Raw genomic sequence first — 14956 nt, 5'->3', positions numbered from 1 at the left:
TTAATAGAATATCAAGTGTCAATTTCAGTAAGGATGTCACATTCAGCAAAGCAGCTACTATTGGAGCTACTACTTGATTAAGTTTTTGGTGATTCACAATTATTTACTTCTGGTTATGATTCCTCTGGTTTTTCAGGGATCCAACAGTGGAACCCAATGGAAATATGATAAGAACATCACTCCTACAACCTTGAAGTCTTTGAGAATAGCACTTGCTTTTACAATTTTTTTCAAAGATGAATTATTACTCCTGTTTTATTATAATGGCAAGGTGCTTTTGGGGGTCAATTTCAAGAGCTTCCACTAGCTTTTTTTTTTTTTTTTATCACAGTGGATTCTACAGTATACATCAGAAAACCATTGTGAATATCCTGCTAGCTTCTAAGAATGCATTTTGGAACTAGCTACAGTGTTTGTATATCCGTGTGTTTTATCCCTCTCCCCAAGTTCTTAAGTCCTCAAAGATCAATTCTCTTTTTATTTGTACTTACTAGCCACGTACTAAAATTCTTTTGATTAGTAAGCTATTTTATATATGTAAAATATATATTATATATGTATATATATATGATATTTCCCCAGATAGGATATACTAAGCTCTGATTCTAGGTTTCATCAATGAGAATATGTAGGGATAAATATTAAAGATAAGCCTTTTTTTTTAAGTATTCACTGTTATCAGTGTATTTGGATGGTTCTCAACCATTCAAGACTGGTCTCCAGCTATAACTGGGGAACTTCTGCTGCTTCAGATATTTCAGAGGGGGCATAAGCATTCATAGTTCTCAGATCCATTTATTCAAATATCTTATACTAGTTCTGAGGGTCTTGCTTCTGTCCTATAAACCCCCATCTCTAACAGAAGAGAACTGTGTGGCTACACATTCTATATAGTTTTTGTCCCTTACACACTTACAATTATATTCTGTTCAAGATTTTGAGTACTCTTTGATCTGTGGCTGCCTGAGATGTTGCTGTAACATTGCATGGACACCTTTCTGCTTCAATCCTGTCCTGAGTCAGTTGATTTCTTTCTTCAAAGCATCTCTGCAAGTTAATAAAATTTAAAGACATTAAGGGACTAGATTTTTCAGGGACTTCATGAAACATATTCGGAATGCATCCCAGAAATGTTCACCTAAAAGAGGGGAAGCAGGAATATTTGTTCATTGTTTCACATTCTCAATTGGTGAACAGTTTGCTCCAAGAGTATGAAAATCCCTGTTCTTCTCAGCTGTACACATTCAGTGCTGAGTAAGCTCTCTCCACCATCTATAACAATCCTGTTTCTGGTACATGAATTCCAAATATGGGACACTGTCATCCCAGCCATGTGGGAGGCAGAAATGAGAGGATCACAGTCCAAGACTGGTCTGGGTAAAAGCATGAGACCGCATCCAAAAAATAAACTAAAGCAAAATGGGCTGAAGGAGTGGTTCCAGTGGTAGAGCACCTGCCTAACAAGCACAAGACCCTGAGTTTGAACTGCTGTCAAAAAAAGAGAGAGAGAGAACGTGGTGTCAGTCTGTAGTATTAAGTGTCATATTCATCCTGGTTCAAGTGTACATTTAGGCATCTTGCTACTTTATTTCACTGCCTAATGAAGATCACCTAAGCATTTACATATTAGTTCATATGTTATTTTAAACCCATTAATGTAAATTAGTTTTTTATTTTTTTACTTTTCTTCTTTCCCTTATATTATACTTTGGGCATAGTAGATTATTGTCAATATATTTGTATAAGAAAGATATACTTACAAATTTCAGTATAGCAAAGAGAACATTGTAAATTACTCAATGTAAAAATTGGGTGTTAGTCGGATGGGGTTAAAAAACCACAGTTATCAAAAGAAAGAATAGAAATCAGGAGACAATGAGCTATTTTTTTCTAATAAGAACATGATATGTCAAACTAGAGAAACAAAAGTAATAAGTAAATTTAGAAATCAGAAAATATGTAAGTATAATCTATAGGACAGAAAAAGTAATGTACAGGAAGTATATAACAAATCAGTCATATAAAAATATGATCTAGATCCTTAAAAGCTAGCTTGGCCTTGTTTAAGTGAGCCAGCACAGTGAATATCTTTGAACTCCTGCTGTTGATGTCTACAAGGATGCCTTAATCCAAATTGACTTTCAGGTCAAGTTGTCCTGTGGGCTAGAACTATTCTAACTCTTACTTTTCACAATGGTCAACCTTACAACTCTAACTTGTTTCCTCTCTTCTTGCTCACTGCTATTTCTGCTTTCCCTTGTTCCATGGAATCTGAGATTACTCAAGTATGTCTTTATTCAACTTGAAGAGAATACTAAGACAAAGAAAGGGAAGGGGTGGAAAAATCTCCAAGTTTGCAAACTGGAGACTGGGGACCTGGAGAGAATGCTAAAAGAATGACGCTGTCTTTAATCAAAATGAAGAATGAAAGAAAAGAGTATCTTTTTGGATTAGTGAAATTAAAGAAATGAGTGTCCTTAGGATGCTAATATTTTATGTCCACTGTATCTCATTTAAATTTTATGTATTTGTTCCTATTGATTTGTGACCTTACTCACCGCTCTTGTTCTCTCTTTCTTTCATTTTAGTGTTTACTTACTAAATTCTACTTTATATTTTACTCTAAATGCCACACAATTTCAAAAGTGGAGCTTCCCTTTTCTTCATTGGACATTAAGTTAGCTAATTATGGCTCCTCAAAACAAGGTCTATAACAAGATATCTAAAGATATAGGTTCTAGATTTCTAGCTGTTGTACCAAACCCACACTATGTGTTAAGCAACTGTGTTTGATAACAATAAAAATACAAAGACACATGTATCACTATCCTTTACTTCATATAATGCATAGTGGAGAAGACAGACACTATGATCAATTTTTACTTAAAATACAAATAATACATTATAATGAACTATAAAACCACAGATAAAAGTGCTACTGACTTTGGAATAAGTGGATGAAAAAGAAAATAACATTTGAACTGAGTTTTATAAGATGGGCAAAGTTGACAAGATAAAGAGAACACGAAGAGAACAGGATGCATAGAACTAGAGGTACAGACTCAAAATATTGTTTTATCCTCCAGTGTACAAAATTAGGAAATAAGAGCAGAATAGAAGGGATAGAAGGTATAAAATGAATCTTGATATGAAGCTAGGCTAACACAGTTACTATAATCTTTGACTAGGAAGCTTGAATTTTCTACATTTATTCATCCAGTGCTTGGTAATGATAACATTAGTGAGCACCACGTAGGGTTATTAAATGCTAGGCACTACGTTAAGTAATAATACAATTTTCTTAGCAATCTATACAAATACTCAAATTGGTGAGTTTGAGGTGCCACTATGGTATTCGAATGAAAATAACCCGCTGGCATTAGGAAGTATGGAACTAGAGCAATGGAGAGAGATCAGCCTGAATATTGGGACCTGAAATCTACTGGCATCTGTGTGGTGGTTGAAGATTATATCAAGAGCACTAGTCAAGCCCAGGTTGTCTAAAGGAAGAGGTCACAATGAGAGAAACTGGAAGTAGTTGTAAAGAAGAAATTAGGATTGAATAGGGTTCTAAAATTGAATAAGAAAGGTATTTTTAAAGAAGCTGTTATTAAGTCCAAGTTTTGCAGAGAATCTCAGTAAGGTAAAAATGTATACATATCTATTGCAAATGGAAACCCAAACCCCTATCTTATCAAGAGATTAATTGAAAATTTTAGGAGAATCTCAAATACAGAAAGCTTATAAATAATAAGTCTAGCCTGGAAGTATCCATTCATGGAGAGCAGGTCCAATGCTCTAAAAATACTTCTAAGTCTTACATTTGAAGAAAATTTCATCCACTATGGCATTTGAAGCTGAAATAGCAAAATGGTTGCATGCATGATCTTTAGTTTAAAAGGGAAAAACTTAAAGGAGTTGAATGATCATTTGAAGTTACTTGACCTTCTGAGCCTCAGTTTCCTCATCCGTAAATGAGAGAACATTACCAATTTCATAGAGTCATAGGTGAGGATATAACGAGGTTATTGCATTTAAAGCACTTTACCTGGCATGTAGTAAGGGCTCAATTAATAATAGCTATTATTATTATGCTGGGCTGTGGAGAGACGAGAGCCCTCCATTGCCTGACTTTTCATTAACCATGCAACATTAGGGAGTTTTTGGCAGCAACCACAAAGCAGTTTGTTGGCACACAACCTTTCAATTATCTGCACTACTGATCCCCTCCATTAGCATGGATAAGAGAAAGTGTGCAGCATAGATAAGCCAGAGGGAGGGAAACAAACCTAGTCTAGCCATATATCTATATAAATCCCTATTAGGATTTAGGAGCAGTTCCTCATGGCTACAGATTAATATCTTTGAAGAGAAGAGTCTAAGTTCCTTAAATGAGTTTTTTAACTTGACCAATGAATGCTAACTCTTCTTTGTTGTTACTTTATTTTTACATAACAAATCTCCATTTAAGAAAATATACAAGAGTCTTTTTTGCTGTAATATTTCAGTCCTGACTTTATTTCCATTGCTCTGCCTGTGTCTAGCAAGGGTAAGAATTACTTAAGTTATTTGAGAGTCAGTGGAAATGGTAATAAAAGTCCCATCTTATTTCACATTGAATTCTAATTCTTTGAAATATGGAGACAACTTTCTTTTTTCTTTCCTTTTCTTTCATTTACTTTAAAAATAAAAAAACAAAAAACAAAGGTAGAGAAGCTTTCCTTAGAAGTGGTGTAAGTTTATAGGTTTTATTTTTGGCCACTGGAGGGCTCTCATATTTTTCCACTAATGGAACAGAAACTTTGAGCATGACTAAAACCTAGAAGCAAAGATGAAAGCTTAAAGTGAATGATCTTAGTTTATGCCAAAAGCTAGATGAGACAATATAGGTGAATCTAATGCTTTCCAGCATTTGGATACCTGGAGAGATGCTGAGTAGAGGTAGTGGCTCAGAACTCCAGCTTCAGGAAAAGGTAGATTGCTCCTTCTATCTCCTTCATTTTTGCCTTAGTGATCACCCTTGTCCCTGGTTCCTTTCAGACTGATAATCAACCAGCACCCTGTGGAGGTCCTAAAAAGATAACATTGAAGCTTGATCCTTTTTAAGAATGACTTCTTTCTCTCTTATTCTCAAACACTCTTTGCCCCTCTCCAGTCTTTCCCCCTCAATGACTTTCCTTAACCCATATTTATGCGTTTTATGAAGTCCAGTAGCAATCGCCCCACACACCTACATGCATACAACCATTTATGCTTACCTCAGTGATTCTAGATTAACTCAGGTCAATGGTGTGGTACTGAACAATGGTGGTCAGATTTATGAATAAAGGAAAGTAATCAGCCATGTGGAGCCCAGTGACCAAATGGGTATAGAGATGCCAGATCAAAGTCAACTATTATGGATACTCAATAAAAGGTACTGAATGTCAGTAGATATCTTTGAAAGTACTAATATTCATAGCCAGGAAAGTGATCAAGTAAGTCACTGCTCTGGCATAAAATAGGAGTTCTATCTGGCCATGAAACAGGCCCCCCAACACAGCTACCAGTAGACAAAAAGTCTGGCTCTTTGATGGCACATCTGGAAAAGCTACAAGATATTCAAATACCTTAGGTATTAGTGGAGAGAGTTACAGCTCTGAAGATAGATAAGTACCTAGAGATACACCAGAAACTATATGATACACAGCCTGGAACACCAGGAGTAACTAAGCTATTGAATAATTCATTGTTTACTTTTTTAAAAGAGGCCCAGGAACTATAAGCTGAAAGTCTCTAGAGTAAACAGCAAAGAAATGTTAAGACAAACAGTCTGGCACAGTTTTTTCTGTCGACTAGATTTTTTGTTGTTGTTGTTTTATTTCAGGTGTCATGGACTCAATATCTATACAGTCCTATTTGCTTAATTCTGCTTCATTTAATTTGAACTTCAATACCTAAATAAAATTCCTGTTTTGGCCCTAGAGGCCCCTTTGGTATGTGATTTTGCTGTTGTTACTCTTTGCCTACCAAAGATAAGGTTATTGAAAGGCTTTGTTCTTTATATGTAAAGTCTCTCTGTTTCATAACACCTATTTGACTTTCAAATACATACTGTGGCCATTACTGATCTCTATATCATATATGGAGTTGTTTTTTAAAGTTGTTTGTTACATAAGACTCTTATTACTAATTTTTACTGATATAAGATAAATATAATAAGGGAAACTGTACTATCTCCTCAACTTTTCTGTAAATTTAAAACTGCTAAAATAAAAAGTTGAAAAAATACTGATTCTATTCATCTCAGGTTGATAGGGAAATCCTTAGAACTTAAGAGTGAAGATGAGTTGCACAGCAGTCCTGGGAGAGAGACAGGTGAGCATCTCCCTGATTTGGGATATACTGTTACAAGCACGGAGGGTCCTGGAACTAGTTCTCTATTGATATCAAAAGACAATGGTATTGATAAGTCCATGGAGATGACCCATCTGATCTACCTTCCATTTTCTTATGGTTCTTTTCCATTAATACTGTCAAAAGTCTTTTCAAATGCAACCTAATTTCTTTCTTCTCTGAATTTATTCTTTAATCAATGTGGTAGCATATTGCACTTAATCAATATCCAGTTCCTCTTCTGGGCACATAAAGATCTTTTCATTTCCTGCTTCCCTTGAAGCTACTAGGTGGGACTAGGTGACTTGAATTGGCCAATTAAATGTGAATTTGAAGGGGTGCATGTCACTTTTCTTGTAGGAGCATTTAATTGCCAGTGTATAGCCTGGGTTTCTTCATCTCCTGCTGTGACAATCATGGGAACACGTGTTGATTTGGAGGTGCCATAAGATCAAAGCAGCCTGCAGTGCTGAGCCAACACATGGAGGACAGCTGCCCTGGAGAGTTGCCCAGACATGCGGGGGACTTTGTATGAGTGAGTAAATTTTGTTGTGTTAAAAGGGAGCTAAGATTGTGGGAATGTTTTTACCACTGCATAACCTAAAATATCTTGACGATTATGGTTGAAAAGTAATCTCAAGAGGATAATACATTGTTAGTAATTGATGATATCTTAATATATTACCTCTTCCAGAGTCTTTCCATTGTGATAGGTGATCCCAGGAGACAAGATATCTTAACTGAGAGGAATGAACTATTAATGATGAAGTAGAAGACTCTTGGGCATATTAGAGAAGATGACATTTTGGGATGAGGCAATCTTCCTTTGTAATCATACCATGATGGTGTCTGGCCAAATATTCATTCACAAACACATTTTTAAAAACATGGTTTGTGACAGATACAGAAGCTGTGAGATCCAGGGTCATTTTTTTTTTTTCTTAAAGTTTTCTCCCTCTAATCCATTCTAAATATCACCAACACAATGTTGCAGGTAACTCAATTTGTCCTCAACATACCTTGTGTCTTTAATTTTCACATGGCTTGGATTGTTCGCCTTTGTGATTACTAATAATAACCCTTTTTTCATATGCTCTGACTATGATCTAAGCTTTTAATGTATTTTTCATTATTCTTCCCAACTACTTTGGAGGCATTGTCCCCAAATGCATATGGCTAGAAAGTGGTTAATGCAAGATTCAAACCCAGATTCTCTAGAGTACGTGCTCATTTTACCATGAGCTCTGCTCTCTCCTTTAGTGGCCCTCACATTTCCTCCAAGGCCTAATTTAAGCTCCATCTTCTCAGCATTGTGTCTTTCCTGAAAGGCTATACAATATCTATGGTCATCTGGAAGCATGGCCACTTGTCTCCAAAGATGGTCTGGTTTCCATGGGTCTGGTGACCCATGTATCTTGATGTTCAAGCCCTGAGCAAGTTGTTCCTGTCACTTGCATTTTGCCCTTTAGGATGTGATGGAAGTGGTATTGAATGATTTCTAAGATCAGGTAATAAGAAGCCTTGTGACTTCTTCCTCAGCCTCTAGAAACACTAACTCTTGGAACACATGCTCTGAGGGAAGACACATGTCATTTGTGGCCGTAAAGGTAGCAATAAAGATGCCAAGTGGAGAGATACAGATCTGTGGGCTTTCCCTAGTTGTGTCACCCATCTCATCGGAGGCACCACACATAGGAGGAGGAAGAAATCCATTCTGTATGTCCAGTCCAGACAAGACTCTAGCTCTAACTGCCATCTTTCAGGAACCAAATAGAAGATCATAGTCAAGAACCACTCAGCTGAGTCCAATCAAATCACAGAACCATGAATTACCATGATAATAAAGCAGTTTTTTTAATAATTGAGATTTAGAGAGATCTGTTTTACCTCAATAAGTATTTGGAAAAGAAACTTACTATATGCTATCCTCCTTCCCCATTTCTGCATTTCTGTCAGACTATATCTGTGGGCTGTTATTATATAATTGACCCATTGACATCATCTCATTTGAAGGCCTTTTGGGGGCTTTTTCCCATCAAGTAAAGGGAGATGGATCCTTTTACTTTCTAGCTTATCACCAGGGATGTGGTAGGATTTCAACAAACATTTATTGATTGATAGGCTACTCAAAGTCAAAGACTATGAAATTCTCATAATGCCTTGTGCAGAACTAGACTGTAGACCATCAAGGACATTTGATAGTAAGGCAGGTGTCCATCAACGTGGCCCAACATATGTAGTAACAAATGTTTGAGTGCTTTGGTGACCAGCTTTTCAAAACTTCCCTCCTTGCACTGTCCACATGTCCAAGACTTTAACCTCAAAGGTCCATGTACACTAATCTGTGCTTTTACTCACGTTGTCTCCTCTGCTTGGGTTGCATTCCCCATCCTTCCTCCTACCTGTTTCACTTTGTGAGAAACTATTCTGCAGAAAACTGCTAAGAGATTACCTTCTCTTTAAGCCTTCCCTGCCCTCTTACAGTACAATAATCTCCTTTCTTGGGTTCACTGTGGCCTGTTGACTACTTATGCCATGGTATTCCACTTACTGCTTGTCATTATCTCTCTTACCTAGTGAGCTTTTCAAAGACTGAGGCTGTAGCTTATGTAACTCTGACTCACCAGCACAGTAAATGGCACAAAGCAGGTGGTCAATAAATGACTGCTGGATGAACGAGTATGGTTTTTAAGGAACGCACAATCATATGAGAGATAAGAAGTAAACACAGTGTTGAGCGCTTTGTCATCACAAAGCCCTACTAATATACAATTGGCATCCAGCTCCCTGGCTGCTCCTGCCTATCTCACGCCTTTCATCTTTCACCACAAAGCCAACAGAGCCATTCTTTACTCAATGCTGTGCCTTTCTCTGAACCCTCTCTAGTTTGTACATTTTTTTTTTGTCCTGAGATGCCTGAAGCCTCTTCATATTCAGCCCAAAATAGCACTGACCTTTCAGCTGCTATATCACCTGGCAGCTCATATCTAATTTCCTTTTGCAAAAGCCTTGCTCACTCGCTTTTAGCATTTCTGCTTTCCAGGTTTCTCTTGCTGCTTGCTGTGTTGCTGATTGTGTTTTTCCCTCAGAGAATCTGGTTTCCATTTTTTTCTGGTTTGAACTCTATTTAGCTATTTATTTCTTTTCCCCCAAGCATTCAATGGTACACAAGGCAGGGGGCAGGTTAGGAAATGGGAGAAGCTGTTTCTTGGTGATTTCTCTTCTGTGGGGGAGCCCAAGTAAGACCTGGAAAATAGCATAGCCCCAGCTCATTCTGCCCTCTCTGCCCCCAAGCTGCTTTTCTAACCTTTACCTAGGATCACAGGAAGCATTAAATTGCATTGAGATTTTTGGTTTGTGTCTTTATTCCTCTCCTCTCTTCTCCTTTCCTTCCCTTCTCTCCTCTTCTCTCTCTCTTCCTAATTTGAATGATATTCATTCCATATTATATGCAAAGGAATCTAGGTGCCATGTCAAGACACTTTCCCAGAAAATTTTTGAAGCCATCTTTCTTAAGGGCTGGCCTCAGATTCTAGATGACATTATTCTCTACAAAATGGCTTCCCACCAAGAAGAAGAAAGATAGTCTATAACTCCTGTAGGCTGAAAAGAACTTTGATAAAGTGGAACTCCTTACATGTCATGGGAACTGAAACTATAATTCACATTAAAAAAAAACTGTAAAAGTAAATAACATACATATTTATGAAAAAGCTGATTAAAAATTACAAATACAGTTTCTAGAATGTTCCCCATGGTCTTATGCCTTTATGTTTATAAAGGTGCTGTTTCTCCAGTTTCAAATGACTTTGTTTATCTCAATTTATTAAAATTCTACTTATCCTTCAAAGCACCTTTTGTTTGCCATCTCCTCTTTGAAAACTCACCTTGTCACCCAGATGTGAGTTCTCACCCTCTGCCCCAAGTTCCCACTGCTCTACTTTGTTTATACTAGCTTTGTAGCTTTTAAGGCAGTCAGCCTTATATTTAAGTTACTTATAGAGGCATTATTTCTTCCTCTAAATTATAAAGCCCTTGGGGCTAGGAAAGCCATCTTATTCATTCCTATGACTTCCACCAAGCATAAACTGTTTGACACCATGTCTAGAATGGTTCATTGTAATTTTACTTTCAGAGTGAAAAAATGTACACAGTGACAAATATTGCTGATATTCCATGAGAGTTAGACTCCTTCTAGAGCCCTGTAGCTTGGAGGTCACAAAAAACCCTCTACATGCACTTGGAGTTCACCAAAGTATGACAGAAGTATTTGGGTGAGTATGGGGAGATACTTTGAGTTAAGAAAAGGTAGCAATGGGAAGAAAGATGGGGAACTTGCTTTTTAATCAGGTAGTAGAATGGTTTGCCCCACAGGACTAAGTTGCAATCACAATATTACAAATAATTATTTTAACACTTAGCTTTTAAGAATATTTAAACACCAGGTATTGGGCTAAGTGCTTCACATGTAATATATCTCTTAATTCTCATGACAACCCTGAGATAAGTGTTAAGGTCATCATTATCTAATGGATAGGGAAATTAAAGTTCTAGCCAGATAGGTTAAGCAGTTTGCTTCAGGTCACACAGCTAGTCAATGGCAGAGGTTAAATTTAAGCTCACACCAGCTGGAGGCAGGCTTCTTGCTCTCAAGGAACACACTAGATTTTCTTTCCCTGCAGGTGGGAACTCCTTTAGTTTAATTTTCTGCAATTGTTAGTGAATATTGACCCATTAATGAATGGTGTGTTCTCGAGCGTGGCTGTCATATAATAAAAGGGTTACAATTTACACTGCCAAAGAGAACAGTAACTACAATTACTACTATTTATAAATGACACATAGACTATTTATAAATGACTCCTACATGTCAGGGACCTCTGTATCTTCCAAACAATCATTTCTACTTTTCACAACAATCCCAAAGGAGGACATCATTATCCTCATTAAACAGAGAAGGAAGCCAAAGACCATGGAGGTGGAGGAGACTGAACAGAGCCCAACAGTCAGTAAGTTACAAAGGCAGTATTTACCTGCAATGCTGCCTGTGATGGAATCTCATGCTATTTGCGCAGCCCTAGGAAAAAGGATGAGATTACATTAGTACCTATTAGTATTTATTTCTCTTTCCCAAGTCAAGGACGACATTTATTATTGTTGTTATTGTCACTGTTACATCTCAGAACATTTTTGAACTTAAAGGTACACATGCTAAACATAGATAATTGCTCAGTGTTTTCTGATCCTAATCCTATATTTCTAGAATTTTCTAAGTAGTGTTGAGTATAAATGTGTTAGACATTAGGTTGAAATTTTCTGTTTTCTTTACTAAACTATGAACAACTCAAAGATGGGGACAATTTCTTATTCACCATTGATACCTCAATTCCAGATAGATAGTAGATAGTAAACAAAAGCTGAACTGCATAGCTCTTTCCCCTGTCATTTTCCATGGTTTTATTAATCTCTTTCTTTTCTTTGTTATCACTTTATCATCTAACTTATTTTACATCTAGTCTTGGAACTGCAGTGACACCCACTGCCACTATCAACCTCAGTGATAGTGTTCTGGAACAAAATGGTGACCAACCCTTCCTTGGGACATAGTCTGTGTCAGGAGCAGTCTTCCTAGTCTTGAGAGCCCAGCAGTCCCTTATTCCTCTACTCTCATGGAACACTGGCTTTTGATATTACTGTTTAGCAGCACTCATGTTCAAATTCATTAATTAATGAAGATTAATCAATAATTAAGCATTCTATAGCCACCCAGAGGCCATTTCATGGTGCAGTGATATATTTATTGCCTCATTCAGCGAAAGGACTCAACAGCTCTCTAGTACTTCTCACAGTTTGGTTATTATAGAATGCCTAATTGACAACCTTGGACTCCAAGTGCCTCCCTCCTGGCCCCTCTCCCGTATAGTAACCTCAACTCAGCCCCCCTGGCACAGCTTCTGTCTGTACCAGCCCAGGCCTCTCAATCTGTCACTTATAGACAGTGAGCTTGGGTTCCTTGAGCTGATCTGTGCTAGGGCTGGGATGAAGCCAGACAGCTTGGGAACAGTGCCCTTAGTGGCAGCGATGAATCCCTCAGGGTTGCCCTGGCAGCAGCTGGTACTTGTTGCTCATAGGAGGTGCTGCCATTTAGCTCAAAGCTGTCTGTTGTAGTGTTATAGGAGGGTAGTCCCAATGGCCCTTAAAAAGTGCAAATGGAAAGTCAGTGAAAATGCTGCCAATCACAAAGAGCTAGAGCTCCCTGCTCCCCAAGATTAGCATCCTAAGTCTCTAGGAAGGCAAATGTTCCTCTGAGTCAGGGACACTGTGCAAGGACACGGTATACACAACAGACTTGGTAGTGATCTGCTAATTGACTGTCACTTGGGGATTTCATTCTGCCACTAATTATTGTGTGTGGCCCAATATATCTTATTTCTGTCCAAATCCTTACTTTCCATTCCTGGCTAAATGTTACTCTTAGGGAAAACCATAGTCTATGGCTCAAGGACAGTATTAATCTGGGGTGAAAACTGTGCACAAACTAAGAGGCATTCAGCCTCAAGGTTCCCAAGACTCCCCTTTTTATATGTATCCAGGAGAAGGAGAGGCTGCTCAGTACAGAGTCCTCTTAAACTGTCTACTTCTAGCAGCATTCAGATCCTTCATTCATATTGTTTTAGAGATTGGTGACAGCTTAACCAAAGCCAGGTGGGATTCCCATAAAGACATATGCCTGGGGTCTGACATATTGGGCTTTTATTCAAGAAGGACCTATTTATTAGCTATCATTATAGTAGCTCTCATTACAATGACTAAGTTAATGAATATTAATAGTGATGACATAAAAATAACCACTGGTCATTGAATACCTACTAAGTTCTGGTGTCTGTGTTAAGAATTTCCCAGTAAACAACAAGAGGAGTTGTAGAATAAGATAAAGAAACCACAGTGAAAGGAATAAGGAATTATAAATGCAGCTGAGTCAGTATGAATATTTTGTATTGATTTTTCCCTTTTTTCCTCTTCATTCTTCTACAGCTGATTTGGTATAGTGGCTATGGAGGAATCTCCTAATTGGAACTTCCCTTACACTTGGAAGACTGCAGACCACGAGGGAGTACAGGAAAAGAAGGCATAAGACAAACTGATCAGGACTTCCCTTTCTATTATGGGAGCAGGGTAAGAGAATTCCAGCTCATTTATAAATGAATTTGAGGTGAAAGTACCAGTCACCTCCACATAATGTCATTAGACTAGTGTGCACTCTATAGCCCATTGCTGGTGGAACAAAATTTAGGAATTCAGGATCCTGATCATAGTCTTTTGAAAAGAGAAGTGACAAACAGATATAATCATTCTCATTTGATGATTGAAAAAAGTAAATGTCAGGGAGATTGAATAACTTACTTATGGCTGTGCAACATGTCAATAACTGAGTTGGAAGTCAGCTGAGTCTGACCCAAATTTTATCTACAAAGCAACTACGTGAAATGACTTTTCTTCCTGGTATTCAAAGGATAGTCTTTTCTATTAAATGTTTCCTATTTTTACAAAATGTCAGATCCTGAAAGATTTCACAGGCTGTCCATTGGTTTTACATAATAAATGAAATAATTACATTACTCTCAATTTACATTATTGAAAACCTAAATTGTTCAAGAAACTTGTGATCCCAAATATTCCCCCTTATTCATTTATGTACAATCAATAAACATCCTGTTAAACTCTCATAGATTTTAAGCTATAATACAGACCAAGCTCCATCTTACTATGAAATTGAGCATTGTTAGGATCCAGAGTCTCAGTCTCATAAAAAAAAGAAAGAAAGAAAGAGTCCATCTTCTAGTCACCATTTGGGTGACTATTGCTAACCTACTGGTACCATCCTCTTTCTTTAGTAGACCACTACCTTCTAGAAGAAGAGTTAAGCACCAATATTTCCTTAGTTCTGGGTGGCAAAGCAGAGTGCCAGAGGCTCAATCCTAGATTTCCTATGTTTTATATTTTTCTAAATGCTCAATGGAATTCCAAGATGGTTAGCAGTTAGCACAAGAAACATTCATTAGGTTAAAAATTTAGGTGCATAAGGAAAAAGGGTGTGTGTGTGTGTGTGTGCATATACATTTTTTCAAAATCTACAACAAAAAAAGATTTCTTATGCTTTTATCTCTCTAATGTAAGTAGAATTCCATGATGGGTAGGACAGAAACTTGGGGAATACAGGAAAGTTTATCTTATTTACTAGTTTTATTGTGAAACTAAGGGAGTAATATCAGAAGCTGCATATCAGGAGGTTGTCCAGTTAGAAATATGGCAGACACCATTGAAGATGCCATACAGTGGAGACCAGGCATGGATCTCTGAGAGAGCAGAAAACTAGAAAAAGAGAGGTTGAAACAAAGGGCAAGATGCTGACAAGAGGTGTTTCAGTGACTACATAAGATGCCACAACCTCAGATGCTAGAAAAGAGAGAGCAATTAAAATTATTCACCAAAAGAAATACTCAAATATGCAGCTAATTGGAATGTTGTAGATTTTCCATGCTGGAGATGTGACCAATCATAATTCCCCTCAACTTTTTAT

This window comes from Castor canadensis, chromosome 11 (assembly GCF_047511655.1).
Source record: "Castor canadensis chromosome 11, mCasCan1.hap1v2, whole genome shotgun sequence".
NCBI classification, from domain to species: domain Eukaryota; kingdom Metazoa; phylum Chordata; class Mammalia; order Rodentia; family Castoridae; genus Castor; species Castor canadensis.
The sequence above is the reverse complement of the archived record's forward strand: the minus strand, read 5'-3'. Positions refer to the sequence as shown.